We start from the raw sequence: 25,177 nt of genomic DNA, 5'->3' as shown, positions 1-25,177 counted from the left end.
ACGAGGGTCATGGAGGGGGGTAGAGTGAGAGACGAGGGTCCAGGGAGGGGGTGAGTAATGAGGGCCGGGGGGGGGTTACTACTTGGGTCTGAGGCGGGCAAGTGATGAGGGTCCGGGGGGAGTTATGATGAGGGACTGAGGCGGGAACCTAGCGGCAACTCCCCCGGACTTCTGTCAGTCGTCACCTCAGATGCCATCGCCCATGCCCCTTCTATCCTCACTCACCGTCCAGATCCTTATAACCCTCCACTTGGCTGTATATGGACACCCCATAGAAGGGTCGGGTGTAGCCCCGTCGCGGCCCCTCCTCCCCGCACACAACGCAGTTACACTAACTGCTCTCCTCATCGCCGTTTACCCCTCTTCCTGTCATGTCCGTGTCTGGACGCTCCAATAAAGTTTTGTCAATAATCAATAACGATTGGATCACAGGATGATCGCGGCAGTGAAGGGAAGATTTTTAGGCCACACCCCCATGCGGAGCGGGGAAGGTGTGGATTGGCTGGGCTGCGGCCGGGCGGGTGATTCGGTGTGATGGCGGAGAAAGGCTACGGAGAGGGGTCGGTGCTGAACAAACTCCGGGAGCGGAGCGCCGGGCTGTACAGGGTGGCGGTGATCAGACGGCCTCTCTTAGGGTGGAGGAGGACATTGTGCGGAGGTGACTACATACCGGGGACAGCTGTCGGGGTCCCGCCGGGTGGGGGAGGGCGGTGTTATTACACCCGTTATCAATGCTCCGGCTCCCCCAGGCCATACAGAGGTACCGACCTACCTTCATGCGGCTGGATTGTAAACCACAAGGGCCGCTGCAGCCTATGAGGGCCGTTCTAGTCCGTGAAAACCGTTGCGGTCCATGCAGGACTGGTCTGGCCCCGGAGGGCCACTGTATTCTGGTCCGTGAGGGCTGCTGCGGCCCACGAGGGGTGCTGCACTCTGGTACGTAAATGCCGTTCTAATCCGTGACGGGTACTGCAGAGGACCATTGGTGACAGCTGGTGCAGCCCATGAGGGGCGCTGTGGTATGTGAGGACCATTCTGATCCTTAGGGGGGCTTCTGAGTTCTGTTACATAAAGGCCAGTACTTGCCCCCGAGGACTGTGAGGAGCTCTGAGGGTCTTCCACAAGTGCTGCTGCCGCCCATGCGGGCTGTGAAGCTCAATTGAGGGCTGTTTTTTATGGTCCTCGAGGGCCATTTGTGGTATACCAGGGCCGTTCTGGTCCATGAAGGCTTCTGAGTTCGGCAATGTAAAGGCCCTTGTAATCCATGAGGGGTGCTGCAGTCTGCAAAGGCCAATGCGGGCCAACTCTGCCCCCCCCCCCTTCCCGAGGGCCATCCACAAGTACTGCTGCGGTCCTCGATGTCACAATTTTGACAAGGCCTTCATTGAATAAAAATGTCCCCACACCAAAAAAGCCACGCGAACATGTCCACTCCCGAATACTTGTCACCTGCAGAATGACAGCGCCGCTTCCCCCACATCGCTAAATAAAGGGATGTTGTAGGAGGTGGGGTTTCAGGTGTGGAATGTGTCATCAGAGCAGCAATGCCACCCAGTGGTGTCACTACGTGACCCCCCATGTACCCCATACTCATTCACATAGAGGGGATATTCTGCTGAGCTGCCCTACCCCCCTCATGTTGAGGGCATGTTGCCTGGTATGGTTCAGGGCACTCACTTGTCCGCACCCCCCCCTCTCCATTCCTGGCTTCCATGCTTGGATAAGGGTCTGGTATGAATTTTGGGGCGTCCACACCATTTTTTGGGGGGAGGGCGTGGGGTTCCCCTTAAAATCATATCAGACCAAAAGGGCCCGGTATGAACTAAAATCCATACCAGGCCCAATGTTTACGTTCCGCTGTCAGCAGGTAAGACTCCCCATGGGTGAGAAGCCGGCAGGCGCTGAGAGCGGGGACGAGTCATCGGTTGTTGGGCACCTAACAACCAAATCCCAAATCACTTTGGTAAAAAAAAGGGGGGAAAAATGCATCGAAACGCATAAAAATGCACATGCAGAAATGCATCTGGAGTGTGTTTTTGTGCTGTGAACCGGTCCTCCAGGAAAATCTAATCCATGCACATATTTTTGCAGGAATAGTGCCTGTATTATTTTTGTTCCCCACAGGAGCCTGTGACCTGTGATCAGTGGATGGTGGTGCTATGTCAGCCTCCTGGACACTCTTCCTCCAGCTTTCTGTCTGCTCTTATTATTGGCTTTCAGTTAGAAAACTGGAGGAAATGGCAAAGGACTACAATTTGTGCTGATTACCCCACTCAGTCCATTGACAATTACCCGCCTGTGGAGGCAGTCCCGACTTGGACTTTATTCACAGATCCCTGCTTATGGTTTTCTTTCAATAGGCTGACAAATGGGACTGACCGGATGGCAACTTTCAGTTTTACATTTGGATAGAGTGGGGGAAGAGTAGAACCCTGGTCAGGTTTTTATTTGCTGTTTGTGTCACTGTTAGATGAGTTTACGCTCTGTAATTGATCTGATCACCAATGTCGCCAGTAATGAAAGTGAATGTAAATTCAATATTTTGAGTTGCTGCTAGAACAGGAGTTCTTGTTCCAATGTCAAGTGTCTTAACTGCTTGCCGCCCTGCCACTGTATATATACGTGTGCAGGGCGGCAGTGGAGCGCAAAACCACGTTTTAAAACGGGTTCCCGCCGACCCGCGGGTGACACGATTCGATCCAGGAGGGATCAATCATTAGATTTCAGCCAGTGATTTCTGGCTGAAATCAGATGATCGGTCCCTGTCCTATCCTGTCCTGTGTTGACATTTACACAGGGCAGGATATGATGTCATTCTTCTCTGCCTGGACACATTCCTTTCCAGACAGAGAAGAAGACACAGTAAAAGTGAGTAAAACACTACACATTTACAGTTAGAACACACCTAGGACATTTAACCCCCTGATCGCCCCCCCCCCCCCAGTTAACCCCTTCACTGCCCTGTCACCAGCGTCACTGATCAGTGAAGCGATTTTTACTGATCACTGTATCAGTGTTGCTGGCGACTTCCGATAGAGTTCCCTCCCCTCCCAGATAGCGCCAATTTGCCCGCCAGTACACCAGTAATCCCGTTTAACCCCTTGATCGCCCCCCCCCCCCCAGTTAACCCCTTTACTGCCCTGTCACCAGTGTCACTGATCAGTGAACCAATTTTTACTGATCACTGTATCAGTGTCGCTGGCGACTTCCGATAGTGTTAGCGCCCCTCCCAGATAGCTCCAGATTGCCCGCCAGTACAACAGTAATCCCGTTTAACCCCTTGATCGCCCCCCCCCCCAGTTAACCCCTTCACTGCCCTGTCACCAGTGTCACTGATCAGTGAACCAATTTTTACCGATCACTGTATCAGTGTCGCTGGCGACTTCTGATAGTGTTAGTGCCCCTCCCAGATAGCGCCAGATTGCCCGCAAGTACACCAGTAATCCCATTTAACCCCTTAATCTCCCCCCCGTTAACCCCTTCACTGCCCTGTCACCAGTGTCCACTGATCAGTGAACCGATCTTTACTGATCACTGTATCAGTGTCGCTGGCGACTTCCGATAGTGTTAGCGCCCCTCCCAGATAGCGCCAGATTGCCCGCTAATACACCAATAATCCCGTCTAACCCCTTGATCGCCCCCCCCCCCCCGAGTTGACCCCTTCACTGCCCTGTCACTAGTGTCATTGATCAGTGAACAGATTTTTACTGATCACTGTATCAGTGTCGCTGGCGACGTCCGATAGTGTTAGCGCCCCTCCCAGATAGCGCCAGTTTGCCCGCTAGTGCACCAGAAATCCCATTTAACCCCTTGATCACCCCCCTTCACTGCCCTGTCACCAGTGTCATTGATTACAGTGAACAGATTTTTACTGATCACTGTATTAGTGTCACTGGTGACTTCCGATAGTGTTAGCGCCCCTCCTAGATAGCGTTGTTTGCCCGCTAATGCACGGGATTTTTTTTACCGAAAACATGTAGCAGAATACATTTTGGCTTAAATTTATGACTATCTTTGAGTTTACGATATATTTTTTATAGCTGAAAGTAGAAAATATTGTTTTTTTCCAAAATTTTCGTGTTTTTGTTGATTATAGCGCAAAAAATAAAAAGCGCACAGGTGATAAAGTACCACCAAAAGAAAGCTCTATTTGTGTGAAAAAAAGGACATAAATTTCGTTTGGGTACAGCATTGCATGACAGCGCAATTATCATTTGAATTAGTGCAGCACTGTATAGCAAAAAAAAGGCATAAATTACAGTATCTATACCATGGTTTGTAGACGCTATAACTTTCACACAAAGCAATCAATATACACTTATTGGGATTTTTTTTACCAAAAACATGTAGCAGAATACATTTTGGCTTAAATTTATGACTAACTTTGAGTTTACGATATATTTTTTATAGCTGAAAGTAGAAAATATTGTTTTTTTTCAAAATTTTCGTGTTTTTTTGTTTATAGTGCAAAAAATAAAAAGCGCACAGGTGATAAAATACCACCAAAAGAAAGCTCTATTTGTGTGAAAAAAAGGACATAAATTTTGTTTGGGTACAGCATTGCATGACCGCGCAATTATCATTTGAATTAGTGCAACGCCAAACAGCAAAAAAAGGGGGGTAAATCCTCTGGAGCTCAAGTGGTTAAGTGCCCGTTCACATTAGGAACTGCACGTGAATCGCGCAGGAACATTGTGTGGTTCATGTGCGATTCACATGCACTTCTATGCAATGTGATTTCTATCCTATTAATTTTGAATGTGCTGGAATCGCACCGCACCAAAAGTAGTGCATGCATGCACTACTTTTTGAAACACATGGCAACCACTTTGCATGGCAATTATGTACCATTTGATCTGGTGTTTGCAAACGCAATGTGTTTGCGACCTGCATTTGGGGTCTCGTCAACTTTGAACTGACCCCCACAGCCGTTTGCAGGAGCATTGTGATGGGAATTTGGTGCTGGAAGCGGCACAGGCCCGCGGTTCTCCCGTACTGCATTTTAGTGTGAACGGGGCACTTAGACTGGATGTACCTTTATCTTTCATCTGTTGATTCTAAAAGACAAGGAGTGAGGGGGAATCTCCTTAACCTCCTTGGCGGTATTCCCGAGTGTAGCTCGGGGTAACATTTCAGTACCAAAAGCGGTAACCCCGAGCTACACTCGGGCTTACCCTGCGGCACTGCTCCGGCAAGTGTTCTTCACTTACCTTACCCTGCGCTCCCACGATGTGTCCCCTGCAGCGTCCCCGGCCATCTCCTCCGGCCGATGCCGGCATCCGGCTTCTGTGTCCTGTCCCTGTGACGTCGGGACGTACGGGCGCCGCCGCCGGCGGCGGGAAATTTAAAAATTTTAAAAAATGTCATTTTTTTTTTTTTACATTTTACATAGTAAAACATTGCTGTCTCAACCAATTTCACATACATATTGTCCCTAGTGCTTTGTCCTGTGCCCTGCCTGCATTTTGTCTGTTCTTTCTGCCTGGAAACTGAGAAACGTCCATGGCGTCCAAAAAGTGTCCCTTTATGTCAAAAGCGGTTTAGATCAGCTAGAGAACAGCGATAGTAAATCAGAACCACTTGCAGAATTGAGTGATAATGATTCGTGGGGGAAATTCGTCATCAGACACTGAAAACGATTTTGCGACTGAGCTCAGCAATGTGCGAACTTGGCGCTATATTTCACATTTCAGTGTTTTTGGTTTGATTATATTATTGAATTAAATTTTTTATTTTTATATTATTTTTATGATTATTTATTAAATTATAATTTATGATTTTGTGTTTCAAATTTTATCATACCCGGGATGTTTACTAGACTCTTGTTCGGACAGATTTCAGTGAGTTTTTCCTAAAAATTACAGCCTACAATAAAAAAAATACATATTTCCATGCAAAAAAATGGTACCGCTTTCAGCACCAAAAATCTGAAATAATCATACCGCTAGGGAGGTTAATGATACACAGGTGGAAAATTCACAGATGTTGGTTTTAATCCTGCCCTACTCTGTCCAAAATGGGGGAAAAAGAGGTTTTAGCTTTCGATATACTTTATTGCTGTATTTGTATGTGACAGTTAAAGTATTAAACAGAGGCACCTCATTATTTTTAGGCTGCAGTGGTATGTGTGTACGGTGTCCTACAGTCGTGGCCAAAAGTATTGGCACCCCTGCATTGCTGTCATATGATGCACCACTTCATCCAGAAAATTGTTGAAATTACAAATGTTTAGGCATTCTCATGTTTGTTTCTTTTGTTTGTATTGGAATGACACAAAAACGTGGAGAAACAAAAAGCCAAATTCCACACAACACTCAAAATAGTGTGGACAAAATTATAGGCGCCTTCTCAAAATTGTAAGAAATAATTGCATTCTGAGTTTGTGATGCTCCTGTAATTTGTAACTCAACTCGCCTGTATTAACTACTTGCCGACCGCAGATAGCCGAATGACAGCTACGTTGCAGCCAGCCAGTTTTGGGAGGGCTTCATATGACGTCCTCCCAGAACGCACTCTCCTGCGCGCCCCCGGCGATCTCCGTGATCGCTGTGTCCTACAGACACAGCTGATTATGTGATGTGGTAAAAGGCCAATCACAGCGGCCTTTTACCACGTGATCAGCCGTATCCAATGACACGCTCATCACCTGGAAATGCAATTGCCGGTTCTCGGCTGCACTTTCCTCACGCTGTCAGAGCGTGAGGAAAGTACTGCCGAGAATCGGCAGTTGTCAGAGCAGGGATCGGCACCGATCATCAGGGCACTGATGATCAGTGCCCTGATGATCGGTACCTACCTATGCCCAGAAGTGCCACTTAACTGTGCCCAGCAGTGCCACCCACCTATGCCCACTAGTGCCACTCATCAGTGCTACCAGTCAGTGCCACCAGGCAGTGCCGCCTATCCGTGACACCTCATTCGTGCCACCTATTAGTGCCTTCTATTAGTGCCCATTAGTGCTGCCTCATCAATGCACATCAGTGAAGGAGAAAAATTACCTGTTTGAAAAATGTTATAATAGAAACAAAGAAACTTTTTTTTTTTGCACTTTTTTTGTTTATAGCGCAAAAAGTAAAGTGCCCAGCTGCGATTAAATACCACCAAAAGAAAGCTCTATTTGTGAGAAAAAATGATAAAAATGTCATATGGGTACAATCTTGCATGACCGCGCAATTGTCAATCAAAGTGCGACAGCGCTGAAAGCTGAAAATTGGCCTGGTAAAGAAGGCGGTATAAGTGCCCGGTAGGCAAGTGGTTAACGGGTGCTGACAAAATAGAAATCACACCGGCAACCAGTTAAAATGGTGAAAAATTTACTCAACCTTTCTGTGTGTTTCTGTGTACCACATGGAGAAGAGAGAGAGCAGCAAATAATTGAGGATTTGAGAACAAAAATTGTGGAAAAGCATGGACAGTCTCAAGGTTACGAGTCCAGCTCCAGAGATCTTAATGTTCCTGTATCCACGGTGCGCAACATTGTGAAGTTTACAGCCCATGGCACTGTATCTAATCTCTCTGAACGTGGACAAAAAATAAATATTGATCAAAGATTGCAACAAAGGAATGTTTTTGGTGAATAAAGAACCTCGATCACCTTCCAGACAAATTCATGCTGACCTTCAAGCACAGGGTACAACTGTGTCAGCTCGCATTATACATTGCCATCTGAATGAAAAGAGACGCTATGGTAGGAGACCGAGGAGGACCCCACTGCTGACACAAACGGGTGGAACCTAGTGACATCACTTCCGATCATGCTCAAATTGGCATGAGTGATGTGAGGAACCATTTTGATTGATGGCTATAATATGCTTTTGATTCATTATCTTTGTGAGTGCATTTTTTTTACTTGAATAAAAGTGTCTACATTTTATGGGGTTGCATCTATTCCTTTTTATCTTTTGATCATATACACCTTAATCCCACTGGATATCCGAGAGTATGTTCCCTTAAAGGGCCAGAATGAATGAAGTAGCTACTAAGGACTGCCAGCAGATAAGCAGAATCTGGTATCGTCCCTAAGCGTCTATCTGTTAGGTCAGGGAAGAAGGTGAGTGCACGGTGATGGGAAACACCACAATATAGTCGGCACAGTGGAGCAATACATATTATTGTGAAAATGGTGAAAGTGTATGACCATCAAACTGCGCTAAATGTGTAGATAAGTGATAGTTATCACTACTATATCACATCTATATTTAAGTAGAAAGATGAGTGTCCTAGAGTACTTGAAGATTGTGCAGGGCGGATGAGAAACATGTTTCAGTTTTTGATGGGGTTTGCCATAGGGAATGTGGTGGGAATGTACTTGGCTCAGACCTACGAGTGTGGAGCATTGTGAGGAGATGTCTATGTGCTAGAGTTTGGGAGCGTTTATCTTGGGATTCCAATATTTCAAGAATAAAAGAGTACAAAAAAACATCAGAGTAACCTGATTTGGTCCTTGGTTATGTCATTAACATATAATGTGTTTAATGTGAGTGGATATTGTAGCTCATTTAATTTTTGGTTATACAAAAGTGTGTTGCACTATGGTATGTTTTTGTTTTATTTTGCACAAATCTGGAGTTTAAAGAGGCATAATACGTGGAAGGAACATGTCACGGATCAGAAATTTGGAGACACATTTTCCTTATAAAGCGTTTTTGGCCTATTATAATTTTATAGGTCAATGTGAGCAGGGAACGGGACCAAAATTCAAGCACAGTGTTGATTATTGCTGGATGATAGCACAATATATACTGGATTCGATGTTCATTATCATAATTCTGTTACACATTTCTTTGGACTGTCACTTTATGTTCTCAAAATGTATGGTTTTATTTATGAGGAGAGAGCACACCACATTTGTCTCATTTAGCTTGCATTATACGTTGTCATCTGAATGAAAAGGGACACTATGGTAGGAGACCCAGGAGGACCCCACTGCTGACACAGAAACATAAAAAAGCCAGAATGGAGTTTCCCAAAACTTACCTGAGGAAAATCCTTTTGGGAGAATGTGCTGTGGACAGACGAAACAAAATTACAGCTTTTTTGGTAATGCTACTGTTTTCAGAAAAAGCAGTGAGACCTTTAACCTCCCTGGTGGTATTCCGGAGTGTAGCTCGGGGTAAAGTTTCAGTACCACAAGCGGTAACCCCGAGCTACACTCGGGCTTACCATGCAGCGCTGCTCCGGCATCTGTTCTTCACTTACCTTGTTCTGCACTCCCGCGATGTCCCTCCTGCAGTGTCCCCTGCAATGTCCTCTGGCGAATGCCGTCATCTGGGATCCGTCCCCCCCCGACGTCGGGACATACGGAGACGGAATGATGGGAAATTTGAAAATGACAAAAAGTGACTCACTAAATACACTAAAATCACATAGTATAACATTACTGTATCAAACCATTTCACATACATTTTGTCCTGCGCCCTGCCTACATTTTTACTGTTCTTTCTGCCTGGAAACTGAGAAATGTCCATAGCGTCCAAAAAGCGTCCCTTTAGGTCAAAAGCGGTTTTAGACCAGCTAGAGAAGAGCGATAGCAAGTTAGAACCACAGAATTGAGTGATAATGATTTGTGGGGAAATTCGTCATCAGACACTGAAAACGATTCTGTGACTTTGCTCAGTGATGTGCGAACTTGGCGCTATATTTCAAATTTCAGTGTTTTTGGTTTGATTATATTGAATTAAATTTTTATTATTTTTTATGATTATTAAATTATAATTTATGATTTCGTGTTTCAAATTGTAACATACCCGGGATGTTTACTAGACTCTTGTTTGGACAGATTTCAGTGAGTTATTCCTAAAAATTACAGGCCTACAATAAAAAAATACATATTTCCATGCAAAAAATGTACTGCTTTGAGCACAGAAATATGGACATAATCAGACTGCTAGGGAGGTTAAAGAAAATAATACAGTCAATCATGGAGAAGGTTCACTGATGTTTTGGGGTTTCTTTGCTGCTTCAGGCACTGGATGTCCTGACTGTATGCATGGCATAGAATCTGAAGACTACCAAAGAATTCTGGGGTGTAATGTAGGGCCCAGTGTCAGAAAGTTGGGTCTCCGTCAGAAGTCATGGGTCTTACAGCAGGACAATGACCCAAAGCACGTCAAAAAGCACCCAGAAATGGTTTCAGACAAAGTGCTGGAGCGTACTGAATTGGCCAGTGAGTCCAGATCTCAATCCCTGTGGAAAGATCTTAAAACAGCAGATGAGAAAAGGATCCCTTCCAATCTGAGAGACCTGGAGCAGCTGGTGAAAGGAGAATGGTCAAAAATTCCAGTAGAGTGGTGTAAGAAACTCATTGCTGGTTACAGGAAGCGATTTGATTTCAGTTATTTCCAAGGGGTGTGCTAACATAATAAATTGAGGGTGCCAATCATTTTGTCCAGTCCATTTTTGAGGGTTTTGCGTGTAATGTGTCAGATTTGGCTTTTTGTTTCTTCACTTTTTTGTGTCGTATCAATACAATCAAAAGAAATAAACATGAGAATGCCTAAACCTTTGTAATTGCAACTATTTTTTCTGGGCGAAGTGGTGCCTTGTCTGACAGAAATGCAAGGGTGCCAATATTTGTGGCCATGACTGTAGCTGATATAGTGACCACAAGATCAGGAACCACTGATTAGTTTCTGATAATTAGTGGGATCTGAGGCTGTCAGTGATAGGCCTGATAGAAGCTGTTCAGTGTCGGCTACTAGCTGTCAAAGGGAGACCATAGTTTAACATCCCTCAGTAGGGGGAGCAATAACCTACAGATCAGAGATGCCATGGGGTTAAGGCTGAAGTGTTCACAACATGTGTTTTTTATTTTCCCGCAAATTCGCTCTATGCACATTTTTGTTTTTGTATGTTTGTTTCCTTTTCTACTGTATTCTATTCCACTTAATTTTGTGCTTTCACAGGCTGCTGGAACAACTGAAGCAGCAGAAGTTTGATCTCCAGAACAGACTGAGTGCAGGTATATCTTAGCTTTTATTATTTTAGTCCCTATTTCTATATCTACTCCACAATAGAACACAGTTTGTGATTCTTTCACACATACACAGGGTTGATTTTTCTTTTAGTTTTGCAGCGCTACCATGTAATTTCTAATGTGAGTTAGATCTTGGTAATAAAAAAGGTAGTGTATCTAAACCCAAGAAAAAAAATGAATATGCTGCAGTTTACTGGTACTTGGATGTGGTGGCTGCATTCATTTCTCTTTGATTTCTCCCTTTATTTTCATCTGTGATCCTGCCTGTAGCACACTTCCTGTTTAAGATGACAACACTCACATACTGTATTTATGGAAGTGCAGCATTGTCGCCCTAGGACAGAATGTTTGTTAGAATTACAAAACGCCTCCCCACTCCTCTTCATACCTTGTTGGGGAGGTGCTCTGTAGTCTCAAAACACTTTCTGATAACACTGGTTAAAGCAGTAGTAAGCTCCTTTTTTCTTTGATAGATTGGCCCCTGCAGTGTTCTGACAACACTGCTGCAATGCTCTTGCATTCAGAGCAGAGTTTTCACCCTCAAGTATGCAGTGCTTGCATTGCAGTAAGATTAGATGCAAGTAGGCTCAATTTATAAAGCTGACGGACCACAGGGATTTCCATTAAAAAGGTGATTGTTTGCAACCAATAAGATTTAAAAATTGCACTCGTGACATTACATAAAGATTTTTATCCTTGTGTAAAGATTTGTGGATTAAGCCCATTGTGAGAGGCATTGGCTACCAGCGTTGTCACTAATGATTCACAAGCATGTGGTTTGTGAATCGGCAGCTGGCCGCACCTAGTCCTGCCCACCGTTTTATGGATTTATAGCACTTCCTCTGCTGCTCAAACCCTTGCAGTGCATTCTAGGGGAGCATGTAAGGCACAATTTAAAGAGTATTTGACTCACTTGGGGGAGGTAAATTTGCCTGCTTAGGAGTCGCATCATCCCCTACCAGCCACTGCAAATGTCCCAACATCCTGAACCTGGTGATGGCCAGGTGAAGATATTGGCCTTGGCTTGGGAGCTTGCAGATGTCGTGTCATGAGTATAATTTGGTTTGTACCTGTTCCACTGGCCGTTTGCATATAGTTGGTGGGTGGGCTTTAATGTCAAGCTACCGAACATATTCATCCATGGGGAGTGGCTTTTCCGTGCTGAGAGAGATTAGATAATTTACTGACATATGAAATCATTTGCTAATTTAGGAGACTTGCTAACTCCATACTGCATATTTATTTGTTGATGTTTCCTATATGACTCAAGCATGTTTAGTTTAACATTCTCTAAAACTAAAAAAAAACAGATTTCAACTTTAAGGTTGAGCTGTCGCAAACATATGCTGAAACAATACATAGGTGGAGGTTGGATGCTATAAAAAAAAAAAAATCTCAGCACAATCAGTAAACTTGGATATTCAGATAACTGAAGCTGTATATGCAAAGCTTTTACTGTAAAAGTTGAGTTTATCTGATGTTCATATTAAGCCTCCTGTCTTATTTAGGAACCAGTTTGGAGGTTCAAGAGATCAGGGCTAAGCTTGACTTTTTACAGGCAATGTTTTATATGTGCTTATATATGACCAGTCTATATCTCTAGATTTGCTGTACAATTTCGATTTTTGTTTTCCTGAAGATACTGTACATCTTCTGCTTAAGTCTTACCAGTTGCTGCATGTTTTTGCCATTTCTTTCTGTCGTTACTGCCATTTGTCAGCTTAATTAATTATTACTTATGAGCTCCCTGATTAATTTTTTTTTTTTAACATTCATCGCAGGTGAAATATCTGTCGACGAAGTTGAGTATATCCCTGAGGAGAATCTAAAGGAGGCGTAAGTGTGTTTTTGCCCATCCAAGTATCTGCATCTTACATCCTTGTCTAACTTTTATGTAGAGAAAACTTGCCATCATTGTAAAGTCTGAAATGGGGAAGACGTATGTACTTGCATCAGGTTTCCCTCTGTGCGCCTATTATGTCAGCATTGTTTACCTCCAGACACATTAGACATTTGTTCAAGGTTCTGAGGCAAGAGTTGTTATCTTTAACAGTTCAGTTTTCCTTTCAGTCTTCCATGTTACATGTACATGTCAAATGAGGAGCAATTGCTTGCTTTGGGCAGCGTTTCTTTAAACATTTCATGCCAGTCAAAAAACAGATCCAGATATATGTTAGTGGTTATAAAGCTCAGATATGAAATATGAACAAAGCATATCCCTCTATAGTGTGTACTTGTCTCAATTAGGAGCACTGTCATTTCTGTCTGCTGCTATGTTCTGCTATCTACATGAATCACTACTGACCTGTTTTTCTGACATCAAGAGAAAAATGGTGACGGGAGGGACCTCTAACAGATTGACAGCATCAGCTCTATTCCTCTGTGCTGTATATACGGGGGGGTGTCTCTACCTTTCAATCAGCTCTAAAAGCTCACACTGATCTCGGCAGTGTGTAATTTCAACTCTCCGCCACCTTCCTTTTTTTTTTTTTTTTTTTTTTTTTTTAACTCTCAGACAAGCTTTATAAATTCAGCACTTTGAAGGGATGCAGAGAACAGTAGACTGCAGATATACAGGTACAACTTATGTTGGAGGATTTGTTTCACTTCTGTGAATCATCTGAGGGCAGTCACTTCAGTGGGTATATGTAAGGGTTTAAAACCATTTTAAAGGTACCCAGCAGACAAAAAAATGAAGATGAAACTGTTTGTAAACTCCAAAACCATACATAATGTACTTTGTGCAACTTTTGTTTGCCTAGTCCAGTGGTGGGCAACCTTTTTTTTCAACTGAGCCAAATCTCGCCAAAACCACGATTGAAATTTATTTTGAGAGCCACATTTTTAAAACTGAAAATACATCCCCCATATAGTAATTTATCTCCCATAGTAATTCATCCCCCATATAGTAATTCATCCCCCATATAGTAATTCATCCCCCCTATAGTAATTCATCCCCCCTATAGTAATTCATCCCCCCTATAGTAATTCATCCCCCTATAGTAATTCATCCCCCCTATAGTAGTTCATCCCCCCCATAGTAATTCATTCGCCATATTAATTCATCCCCCCTATAGTAATTCATTCCCCATATTGTGTCAGTTCACTTACCTTTGCTCCGTGCGTTCCTCTCGCCGTGTTCCCGCGCCGTTCTGGTCTTCAGGGCGGACTGTGAGAGGAGAGGAGTTTGTCACGCTGCCCCGCCTACATCCTGGCTGCCCCGCCTACATCCTGACAGCTGCAGAATCCTGACTTTTGGGGCGGCCGCCCGAGAGGAGGGAGGGGAGGGGGCGGCCGCCCGAGAGGAGGGAGGGGAGCGAGCGCCCGGCACACAGAAGAGCCGCATTTAAGTTTGTAAAGAGCCGCATGTGGCTCGCGAGCCGCGGCTTGCCGACCACTGGCCTAGTCTAATGTATTTTCTTTATTTGACCTGTTGTCATTTTGCTGTGCCTGCTAATAGAGATATGGTGACGCACAGTAAGCCTGTAGACTTGCAGCATGCTGCCAGTTAGTGTTACACATGCTTTATGTGTTGCCCTGGCAAGTTCATAGATGGCGGCTCAGGGATGCTGTAGACAGCATCTAAATGCACCTTTGTACTTTACACTGCTGAAGGCATGGCGTGGAAGGGGCCATCAATCAGTGACACCACTGCTGCTGCGTTAGACCCTTATACTGCTCTGGCCATGTACAGCAGGGATAATTCAGCAGTGGTGATGTAGCTTAAGAAATAGACTTTGAAAAGATATTTAGGGAAGCCTTTTTAATAGTTTTTTTAATGCAGTGTATGGTAGGATGAGGATCCTGTATAATATTAGGATCCACTTTCACTTTTGCTTCAAGTATATTGCCATTCCACCCCGAGCACAGCCCTTTTGTCTTTCTGCTATATCCTACCCTCATTACAAACTGTATTTCGCATTATCCATAGCAGGAGTTATATGACCTCTCCAGTAGACAGAGGAGACATCAGGTGTCTTAACGAACCTCTGTCTGCATAGAGAGCCTGTCCTATTACAAACATATCCTGTCCCTACTTTCAACCTTTTCCTCTGCTTTCTTACACAACCTGTCTTCGCATTGTGAATGCTCTCTTACCTCCCTGTCCATACTACCCACCTTAATACCCTTCTCTCCTGCACATACTGCCTGCTGTCATGACTGTAACAATTGTGCACTATAGAGACATGGAACCTGTACGTGACAGCCATTTTTGTTCTTTCATCAGTAATGATCTTCCTCCCCTCCCATCTCCTGAAACCTGGAATTTGTAGCTGTAAGTTTTAATGAACTTCAAGAGAGCCTCTTATCTTAATTAAAACAAAATAGACACCAGAACCTAGGCCTGAATGACAGCTGTAAACAGCTAATTAGAACCATGGAAACCACTTTCCTCTGCCCTATTATAAAACAATAACTCAGTCAAGCAGTCACACATGACCTGTAAGGCCATTAAGGCTCTAGGAATGCAGAGCGTGCCATAAAATGTCTATTCCACATGTAACAATTCCACATACAGTTCATAGAATTCAACAGGAACAGGGCACCTTAATGTTAGGTATATATTTGAATAGGGAATATCATACCGAACAAATCAAGGTCTTACATGACTGTTAGCAGTCTCTTCCCTCCTGGGTGACAAAGGTACACAGTGTTTGGTATCCCTGGGTTTGAACTATCATTCTGAATAATAATCTGCCATTTGCTAGAATACCACCTGCACGTATTGAAAGTTGTTAATATTAGTATAAAACTGTAGTTGGGACTTGGTCATAAATTTGGTGACCTACTAGCACCCATCCCCTAAACCGGATGATTGGTCAATTGTTCTCAGGCGACACCCCTTTGATATCATAGAAAGGGACTGACCGGATCTAGTAAGTGAGCTCTGGTTTAACATCAACCAGGGAACTTCTTAACAGACTTGAGAGCCAAGCCAACGCTTTTCATGGAAAATTGGGCTGTGCTAAACCAAGGACTTTGAAAGTATTCTGCCTTCTTAACTCCTTTCTTATATTTCTCTGTTGCATTATTGTTCTCTTTATTTCTTTGTAGCATCCTTTTCTGTAAATATTTTAATTGCCCCATATGACCTGTTCATTAATAGACCCTATTTTGAAAAGTGTTAAATTATCGCTAAGGCTTTTAATGCAAACTAAAGAATCCCTGTCTCTTGAAGAGTGCTACTGTATATAATAATCCTCTGAATATACTTGTCTGTGGTGACCGTGTGTGTTACAGATGTTTATTGTTCACATTTGTTCTTGCTAACATAGTTTTGGGACTAGCAACCCTTCACAATCTGGTGGCAGTTTGGAGTTTGTCACTGGGTTAATTAATTACGTAATTAACCCTTCAATTGGTCTCAGGCTGCTGGCACATTATTATTATTATTATACAGTATTTATAAAGCGCCAATAGTTCGCTCAGCGCTGTACATTACAAAGGGGGACAGAACATGTGACAGAACAATACCAATACAATGCAAAACATGAGGGGATTGAGGGCCCTGCTCTTTCAAGCTTACAATCTAGGAGGGAGGGGATGGTGGCACAGGAGGAGATAGCTGTGGGGGATGGAGTGGTAGGAAGAGTGGAGGAGGTCGGCAAGTTAGCAGGGGGCGGGGTAGGCTTCCCTGAAGAGATGGGTTTTCAGGGTGCGCCTAAAGGAGAGGAGAGAAGGTGATAATCTGATGGGTTGGGGCAGGGAGTTCCAGAGGATGGGTGACACCCTGGAGAAGTCCTGGAGGCGGGCATGGGAGGAGGAGACCAGGGAACTAGAGAGAAGGAGGTCTTGTGAGGAGCGGAGTGTGCGTGCTGGGCAGTACTTGGATATTAGGTCAGTGATGTAGTTCGGGGCAGTATGGTGGACAGCTTTGTACGTCAGCGTTAGGATTTTGAATTTGATCCGTTGCGCAATCAGAAGCCAGTGGAGGGATTGGCAGAGGGGGGTGGCGGAAACGGAGCGGTTGGAAAGGTGAATGAGTCTGGCAGCCGTATTCAGGATGGACTGAAGCGGGGATAGCCAGCGGCGAGGCAGGCCAGTGAGGAGGGAGTTGCAGTAGTCGAGTCGTGATATGATGAGGGAGTGGATGAGCTGTTTAGTGGTTTCTGGAGTTAGGAACGTGCGGATTTTGGCGATGTTGCGGAGGTGGAGTCTGCACGAGTTTGTTAAAGAGTGGACTTGGGGCTGGAAGGATAGGTTGGAGTCCAAAATGACACCAAGTACTCTGGCCTGCGGGGCGGGTTTGATGGTGGCGTTGTTGGACATGATGGAGAAGTCAATGGGGGGTGGTGTCCGGGCTGGAGGGAAGACAAGAAACTCGGTTTTGGAGAGGTTCAGTTTAAGGAAGTGGAGCGACATCCAGTCTGATATGTCGCTCAACAGGTGTGTGATTCGGGCAGAGACCGAGGGGGTGAGGTGGGGGGTTGAGAGATAGATTTGTGTGTCGTCGGCATAGAGGTGGTAGTTGAAGCCGTGAGAGTGTATGAGTTGGCCAAGGGAGGAGGTGTAGATGGAGAAGAGAAGGGGCCCAAGGACAGAGCCTTGAGGGACCCCAACAGAGAGGGGGAGTGAGAGGGAGGTGGTGGCATTATAGGTAACGCTGAAAGAGCGTTGTGACAGGTAGGATGAGAGCCAGGAGAGAGCAGAATCTCTGAGGCCGAGGGAGTGTAGTTTTTTGAGGAGGAGGGGGTGGTCGACTGTGTCAAAGGCCGCAGAGAGGTCAAGGAGTAGGAGCACTGAATAGTGGCCATTAGCTTTGGCGGTTAGCAGGTCGTTGGAGAGTTTGAGTAAGGCAGTTTCGGTGGAGTGTAGGGGACGGAAGCCGGACTGTAGGGGATCGAGGAGGTTGTTGTCGTTGAGGTGAGAGCATAGGCGGGCGTAGACTAGGCGCTCGAGGAGTTTAGATGTAAATGGGAGCAGGGAGATGGGTCTGAGGTTGTTCGGGTCATTGGGGTCCAGGGAGGGCTTTTTAAGTATGGGGGTGATGTGTGCATGTTTCAGAGGGGAAGGGAAAGTGCCGGAGGAGAGGGAGAGATTGAAGATGTGGGTGAGGGAGCGTAGGATGGAGGGGGAGAGAGGTTGTAGGAGTTGTGAGGGGATAGGGTCAAGGGGGCAGGTGGTGAGGCGGGCATCAGAGAGGATCTTGGAGACTTCTTCGATGGTAGTAAGGTCAAAGGTGCGGAGTGTTGGGGGAGCTTTAGTATGAGGAATGTAGGGTGGGGTGGGAGAGGAGGTCAGAGCAGTGGTGGGGCCGTGGGAGAGGGGTGTAGAGGGGGTAGCTGAGTGAGGGGGAAGGGGGTTGGAGGGAGTTTGAGCAGCGACGAAGTCCCTGTGGGTTATGTCGAGGGGGAGGGGGGATGAGGGGGTAGCTGTGTGAGAGGGGACGGGTTGAGAAGGCGTGTGAGTTGCGGCAATGTCCTTGCGAATTGTGTCAATCTTGTTTTTGAAGTGATTGGCAATCTCAAGGGCAGTGAGTGAGGTGCTGGGTGGAGGTGGGGGTGGCGAGAGTAGAGAGTTGAAGGTGGAGAAGAGTCGGCGAGGATTGGAGGAGAGGGCCTTGATGAGGGTAAGGAAGTAGGCTTGTTTGGCAGTATGGAGGGAGGAGGTGTAGGTGTGGAAGGCCGATTTGTATCGGGTGAAGGCTTGTTGGGATTTGGTTTTGCGCCATAGTCGCCCCAGGGCACAACTGTGTTGTTTGAGGGTTTTGGTGTGATCAGTCTGCCAGGGCTGGAGCGGTCGGGGTCTGATGTTGCGTGTGGTTAAAGGCGCTAGTGAGTCAAGGGCTGTTGACAGCGCATTGTTGTAGGCGGTCATAGCCAAGTCGGGGCAGGACAGGGGGAGGATGCGGTCGTGGAGTTGATCAACTGCGGAGTGGAGGGAGGCAGGGTTAAGGTTGCGGAGGTTACGGCTGGTAGAAGTGTGACATTTGGAGGGGTAGGCATTGGAGGATGAGGAGATAGAGAAGGTAATCAGGTTGTGGTCAGAGAGAGGGAAGGGGGTGTTAGTGAGGTTGTGGGGAACGCAGCGGTTGGAGAAGACTAGATCAAGGATATTACCGTCGGAGTGGGTGGTGGATTGTATGCACTGTGCAAGTGCAAAGGAGGAGGTTAAGTGGAGGAGACGGGCTGTGTCCGGGTTGTCGAGGTTGACAGGGATGTTGAAATCCCCAAGGATGATAGTGGGTAGCTCAGAGGAGAGGAAGAAGGGTAGCCAGGAGGAGAAGTCTTCCAGGAAGCGGGGTATGGATCCAGGAGGCCGGTATATCACAGCAATCTTCAGGGGGGTTGGGGAGAATAGTCGGACGCAGTGGGCCTCGAAGGAGGAGAAGGATAGGGAGGGGGGGTTTGGGAGGACTCGGAAGGTGCTCAGCGGTGACAGGAGCAGGCCAACCCCACCACCTTTACGACCGTTGGGCCTGGGTGAGTGGGTCCAGGTGAGACCTCCGTAGGAGAATGCAGCAGGGGAGGTAGAGTCAGTGGCCTGGATCCAGGTTTCCGTGATTGCCAGGAGGTTGAGGGAGCGGGAAACAAAGAGGTCGTGGATGGCGGTAAGCTTGTTGCACACCGATCGGGCGTTCAGGAGTGCACATGAAAACGGGGGGGAGATTTTAGGGAGCAGGGGGACAGATACTAAGTTGCGGGGGTTGCGACAAGACGTGGAGGCGGGAGGGTTTTGTGCGGGTGAGGGAGGTGGTGGAGGGCCAGGATTCGGGGAGATGTCCCCCGCGGTTATGAGGAGAAGGGTGAGAAAGGTGGCATGGGAGCGGGATGTGCAGGAGCGTGAGAAACAACTAGTGGAGGTGTTCGGGTCAGTGGGATAGTGGAGTAATAGGAGGAGGTGGTGGGTGCCATAGAGGGGTGAGGGAAGCAGTGAGGGCACAATATACAAATGTTTGGGAGGAGCAGAGGGATATAGTGAATGGATTTTGGGAACAGAGGAGAGGAAAATGAGGAGGAGGAGTGGAAGAGGCATTTTGGGGAGGGGATGAAAGCAATAGTAGGGAGATGATAGCAATGAGGTGTAGATGTACAAGTTTTGGGGTGGAGCAGAGGGGTAAAGAAATGAGATTTGGGAACAGAGGATAGTAATATGAAGAGGAGAAGAGGGGTGTATTATATAAAAAGGTACACGGAGTGGGACTCAGGTATGTAAAAGATGTTTCCCAGGGTGTTTCCTTGCAGTCTGTCCAGCATGCAGTAGAGTTTCTTGCTGTTGTCTTCCTGCTGCTTAAGTTCTCCTGCTTTAGTTCAACTGCTGTGTTTAACTGCTCTGCACTCATTCAAAGCCGCACTCCATCATAAGCAGCACCCCCATCAGAGACTGTGCCCCCCATCAGAGATCTCCCCCATGAGCTGAACTAAATTTATAGGGAGATGCTCAAATGAGCATTCAACTCCGCCCCAATTAGAAGCTGATAAGGCTCACATGAATAGGGGGGGATGTTTCTTAGGAACCAGGCCACAGTCATAAACCTGAGTGCGCCTAGAGGTGAGGACAAGTCAACAGATACACAGATATAATTACAACATTTGTTGAGAATTTAACAGGAGTCAATGCGTTTGTCTGGTTAAGAGTGGAGGTAGCAGATAAATGCAGTTACCTGTGAAAGTAGAGAAGGCATAATTAAAGTGCTGTGTTTAACTGCTCTGCACTCATTCAAAGCCGCACTCCATCATAAGCAGCACCCCCATCAGAGACTGTGCCCCCCATCACATAGATTGTGGTCCTGCAAGCTGGAAAATCTTTGTGCAGGGTGCAGCGGAGAATGGAATTATTACACGAGTGACAGTGCAGTGTGACAATGGCTGGTCCGTTGTCAGAGTTGGTGAGAAGGGCAGGGGTCGGGCACTGTGTTCATCACAATGACTTCTGCACTTTTCTCCTGAAAATATTGCCTGCTGTTCCAACATTCGCACTCCTCTCCTGCTCATGCTGCCCACCTTCATACTCCCTGCCCTGCATGCCTGTACATACTACCTGCTGTCATACCCTTTGCACTCCTCTCCAGTACATACTGTCCGCTGTCATGCCACCCACATCTCCCCTGCGCATACTGCCTGCCGTCATACCCTTTGTGCTCCTGTCCTGCACATACTGCCTACTGTCATAACCTGTGCACTTCTCTTGTACATAATGTCTCTCACAACTGCCCCAAATGGGCACACTTTCAACTTTTAACACTTGTGAAACAAAAAAATCGTAATTAAAGCTACCACCAGGCAAGAGACATTTTCAGAGATAGGTAAGCAATTGCAGCATGTCACTCTGCATATGGTCAGTTTGGTGTGTATTGCTAGTGAGGAGTTAGTGTTTTTTTGTTTTTTTTTCCTTCTTGGGAGAGTGCATGTGATTAGCACAGGGCCAATGAGCACTGTCCAGAGAGAGGTCAGGGGTTCTGCATCCACCTAGAGCAAAATTAAATTAGCTTTCACATGTGCTCTGCTGGACACTGATAGAAGTCACAAGACAGCTCCATCTGCTAATCCGAAAAGGTATTTAGCATTTATATTTACTAAAATAATTGCACTTCCATGTTCTGTGTACTGTGGGAGACCAGGTATAGTGAATGTAGGGTCCTGGGTTTAGAAACACTTTAAAGGCTTTGTTCACCTTTTTAAGTAAAAAATAAATACATGCATACATACATTGCAGATGAAAAAGTTTGCATTTATTTTTTTTTCTTGCACAGGAGCCTGCAAAGTATTACACCCATGATCTGTGCCATGTCAGGCTCCTGCAAACTCCCTCTCCAGCTCTCAGCCCTTCCGCCATACAGGCTGTCAGAAAGCTGGAGGAAGATTCAGTGGAGTACATGTGCACTGATCAGCCTACTTGTCCATTGAGAACTACAAGCCATCTGTTGTGGTATATTCCAGGCTTTTGTGTTGGTGGGAAGTATGTTTTCCAAAGAATCTAATCATTAACGTTTCTTTGACAGCGTTCGACAACTGGTTCTGGGAATTGAAAATGTCAAAGTTTCATATTACAGTAAGTCACTATTATTGCAAAGGTAAGACCAGCTCCTCTTCATGTTCACTGTTATTCTTCTTTAAAGAACTTATAGCTGAGGTGCTCAGCCCGTGGCCTACGGGGCACATGTGGCTTCTGACCTCAAACTGAATGCAGGAGTTTTGATGTGCTTTCAGAAAGTGCACCACTCTCAAGATATAACAGAAGTCTATGGCAAAGCGTTTGCATTGCTCTGCACCTGCAGTGCTGGTAAACTGCAGCGCATCAGTGTGAAAGCAGCTGTATTGGGGGCTAAAGTAAGGGCTTGTTCACACTTGTGGTTTGGGGGGGCGGTAAAACCCCATAGTTATCATGGGCAGTTACTACTTTGACCTGTATTGGTTAAATTGAAACATAAAAGGAGAAGTACAGCCAAAGCTTTTTTGACTGTACTTCTCGTGTGGATCACAGAAGTACAGTTCGTTCCTTTGACCCGGTTTCAGATGACAGTGGTCTCACATCACTCAGCCATTTCAGGCTGGGTGAAAGAACCCAACTTTAAAGTCGGGATCAACCCCAGACTCTGGAGCAGCACCTGGATCAGCTTCTCAGCGAGCTAGCTGCTCCCTCCCCCTCCACAGCCCAGTGCTCTAGTGAGTTTGAGGGGGTGGGGGCAGAGCAGACAGTGGAGACTGACAGTGGTCATGTGGTCGCTGAGGTCTCACACTTACAGCCTGCAGGGGACTGATGTTGCATCCACTTAGGTAAGTATAATTGGGCAAAAAGGGAAAAAAAACACCCCTACTTCTCTTTTTAATATTGTATATCTCTTGTATTGAAAAGTTATTGCTTAGATTCTCTTTTGTATACCAAACTTGTAAAACCATTAAAATGTATAGAACAACATGGTGTTGCCAGGTGTTAACTAGTGACCAGTCATATGTGTGTATATACAGTATATGGCAGGTTACAAATACATTTGGCGATTTAGTAATATTTTATAATCTGTATTCTTGTACATCGAATTTCAAATAATTTCACATAGAACTGCATTGATTATTTTTCTTTATCTTGTATGCATACAAGAATGCAGGTATTCTACAGCATTCAGAACAAGTTCCTGGAGAAAAATGCAGATTCTGAGTAAGTTATCATTGTGACTTCCCGGTTATTAGTTTTGTGCACATACTGCAGTTTCTTAATAAATTCACACATTTTATTAAATTTATGATTATGGGTTTTGTGAATTCAAAACAATGAGCTTTTCAGCATGGTCCTTTAAAACCTGCAGCCTGCTTTAAAGCAACCCTATCAAGAAAACCGAAAGCAAACTTCTATCAGATATAACACGCATGTACTTAGAGGTGCCTGCCCATATCTGCACATAAGTGGAAAACTTCACTTCCTGAAATTGTCAATTGTCCACTGATTTCTGCCTTTCACTCATTCCTATTGACCAGAGAGGGAGCCCATCTGATGATGATTTATTAGTGTATAAAAGGGTGCTGGCAGACTTTAACACGACAGAGCTTTTACCTTGGATTTATGTTTAGTGGTGGAGGCTTATCAAATACCTCTATCACCCCAGTTAATAAAAACCTTAAACGTTTGTGGGTTTAAGCCTTAACACTTCACATTCAATTGCCAAATGCCAAAAATTCTCTGAGCAGGAGAAGCCTATTTGGTAGCTGAATGACAAGGTTGAGGCCTAGTGCTAGAAATGGAAGGGCACGTTCCTGATCTTCATGTACTAGGGATAATGTGAGTCAGGACATCCGTACCATCTGTTAAATAATTTGACCACCTATAAATGGGAATGAGGTTAGGTCAGAGCTGACATTATGGACAAGCAATAGCTGAAGATAATTCGTAGAAGTGACAAACGTAGGATTTTCTTTGTTAAAAATTCTTAATGTCAGTGAGTGGATGTTTGATTTTATTTCAGGGCAATAACAAAAATCATGAATCACAGTTTGGACTATTGCGTCTCTGATACTTAAGGAACAGAGGGTAAGTTATTCCAGTTTGGTCTACACGAGGCTCAGGAAGTGGACTTTAACTTCCTCCAGTCATATCTAGTGACAAATCAATATTGCCAGTTTGTTTTTATTGAGCTGAATAGTTTCCTGCAGATCTAGCCTGTGGAAAACCACACCAGCGATACATGAACTGCATGATAAGTGTACATGTGATAGAAAACCATATTCGGTTCACTGATGTTCTTGATTAGTTAACTTACTAATCACTAGTCCTGTACACCAGTGGCATAATCGTGAACACGCAGTTCCTGTGAAGTTGGAAACCTATTGATATTTGTCCTTGCTGACAGGAGTGATCGAGTCTTAATGAACATATAAAAAATATTTAGAACCTCTGCAGTTGTCCTCAGGATAACAAGTTAAGGCCGCTAAATAGAAGTTTTAGTGTTTTTGCAGCCTTGAAAACTGTGAAAGATTACATACTATCTGTATCCAGGCATGGGGCCTATGGAGGAGAGCAGGTTGTGTAGGACCTATTTTTTCGAGTGTTTATCAAAAAATAACCAGTTCTGGCAAAAAAAAAACCATAGGGAGAACTCTTCTGAATGTAATAGGTCAGACTCCGGTGCGCACAATATTTTTAAAATAAAAATGCTGTTTCTTGGGGCACAAATGAACACACTGGATATGATTTCTTAAAATGGTGTATTTTTACAGGAATCTCAGGCTATGGAGAAGCAACTTATTGAAATAAGAGAGAAAAGAATGGGTACGTTGTGACCAGCCTTAAGTTACCTTTCTGTTAAGCTGCACTTGCAGAAGCTGGCAGATCAGCTGAGATACTTGGAGTCCATTTACTAAACTGAGTTACTTCAACAGTGTTTATTTCCATAAAGAATTTGTAAAAACTTCAAAGTGTTCAATTCATATGCATAATATCGCATACCGTTGATGTGTGAGTATTTTTTTTTTTTTTCTCATCTCCACCTTGAGTGGGTTTATTTACTGTAGACATCTCACCCAGGTATCTCAAGCTTGGTGCTAGCATAATGTTAACCAGTTGTGGATACTGGACACACTACACACTCCCAGAAGAAAAGTAATCAGTAGTCCAGTTTATCTTCTGCAGCTCAGCCCTTGCATTTGCCATAAATCTCAACTGTAAAAATGATAGCTGGGAGGAGTTGTATAAATAGTTGCAAAAGCTACTGCTGTCAAATATGGATTCTGACACAGCGTTTATAAAGGTTTATACAAGGTTTATAAACCT

The 25,177-nt window shown here is 45.1% G+C and overlaps 1 pseudogene across 1 annotated transcript in view; it reads left to right on the top strand.

Moving 5' to 3' along the window:
• The window catches only part of LOC149448813 (uncharacterized), a 63,738-nt pseudogene that overhangs the window by 33,255 nt on the left and 5,306 nt on the right, over positions 1–25,177 (top strand). Inside the window, exons 6-12 of the transcript XR_016315485.1 lie at positions 465–658; positions 10,905–10,960; positions 12,757–12,811; positions 21,918–21,989; positions 23,015–23,071; positions 23,874–23,938; positions 24,625–24,676. The product of XR_016315485.1 is annotated as an uncharacterized LOC149448813 (transcript). The remainder of the gene's footprint in view (positions 1–464; positions 659–10,904; positions 10,961–12,756; positions 12,812–21,917; positions 21,990–23,014; positions 23,072–23,873; positions 23,939–24,624; positions 24,677–25,177) is intronic.

Source organism: Staurois parvus, unplaced genomic scaffold (assembly GCF_062004578.1).
Source record: "Staurois parvus isolate SC_StPar_1 unplaced genomic scaffold, SC_StPar_1.0 ptg000656l, whole genome shotgun sequence".
Lineage (NCBI taxonomy): Eukaryota > Metazoa > Chordata > Amphibia > Anura > Ranidae > Staurois > Staurois parvus.
Note: the sequence above shows the minus strand (reverse complement) of the source record. Positions and strands in the feature narration are given on the sequence as shown.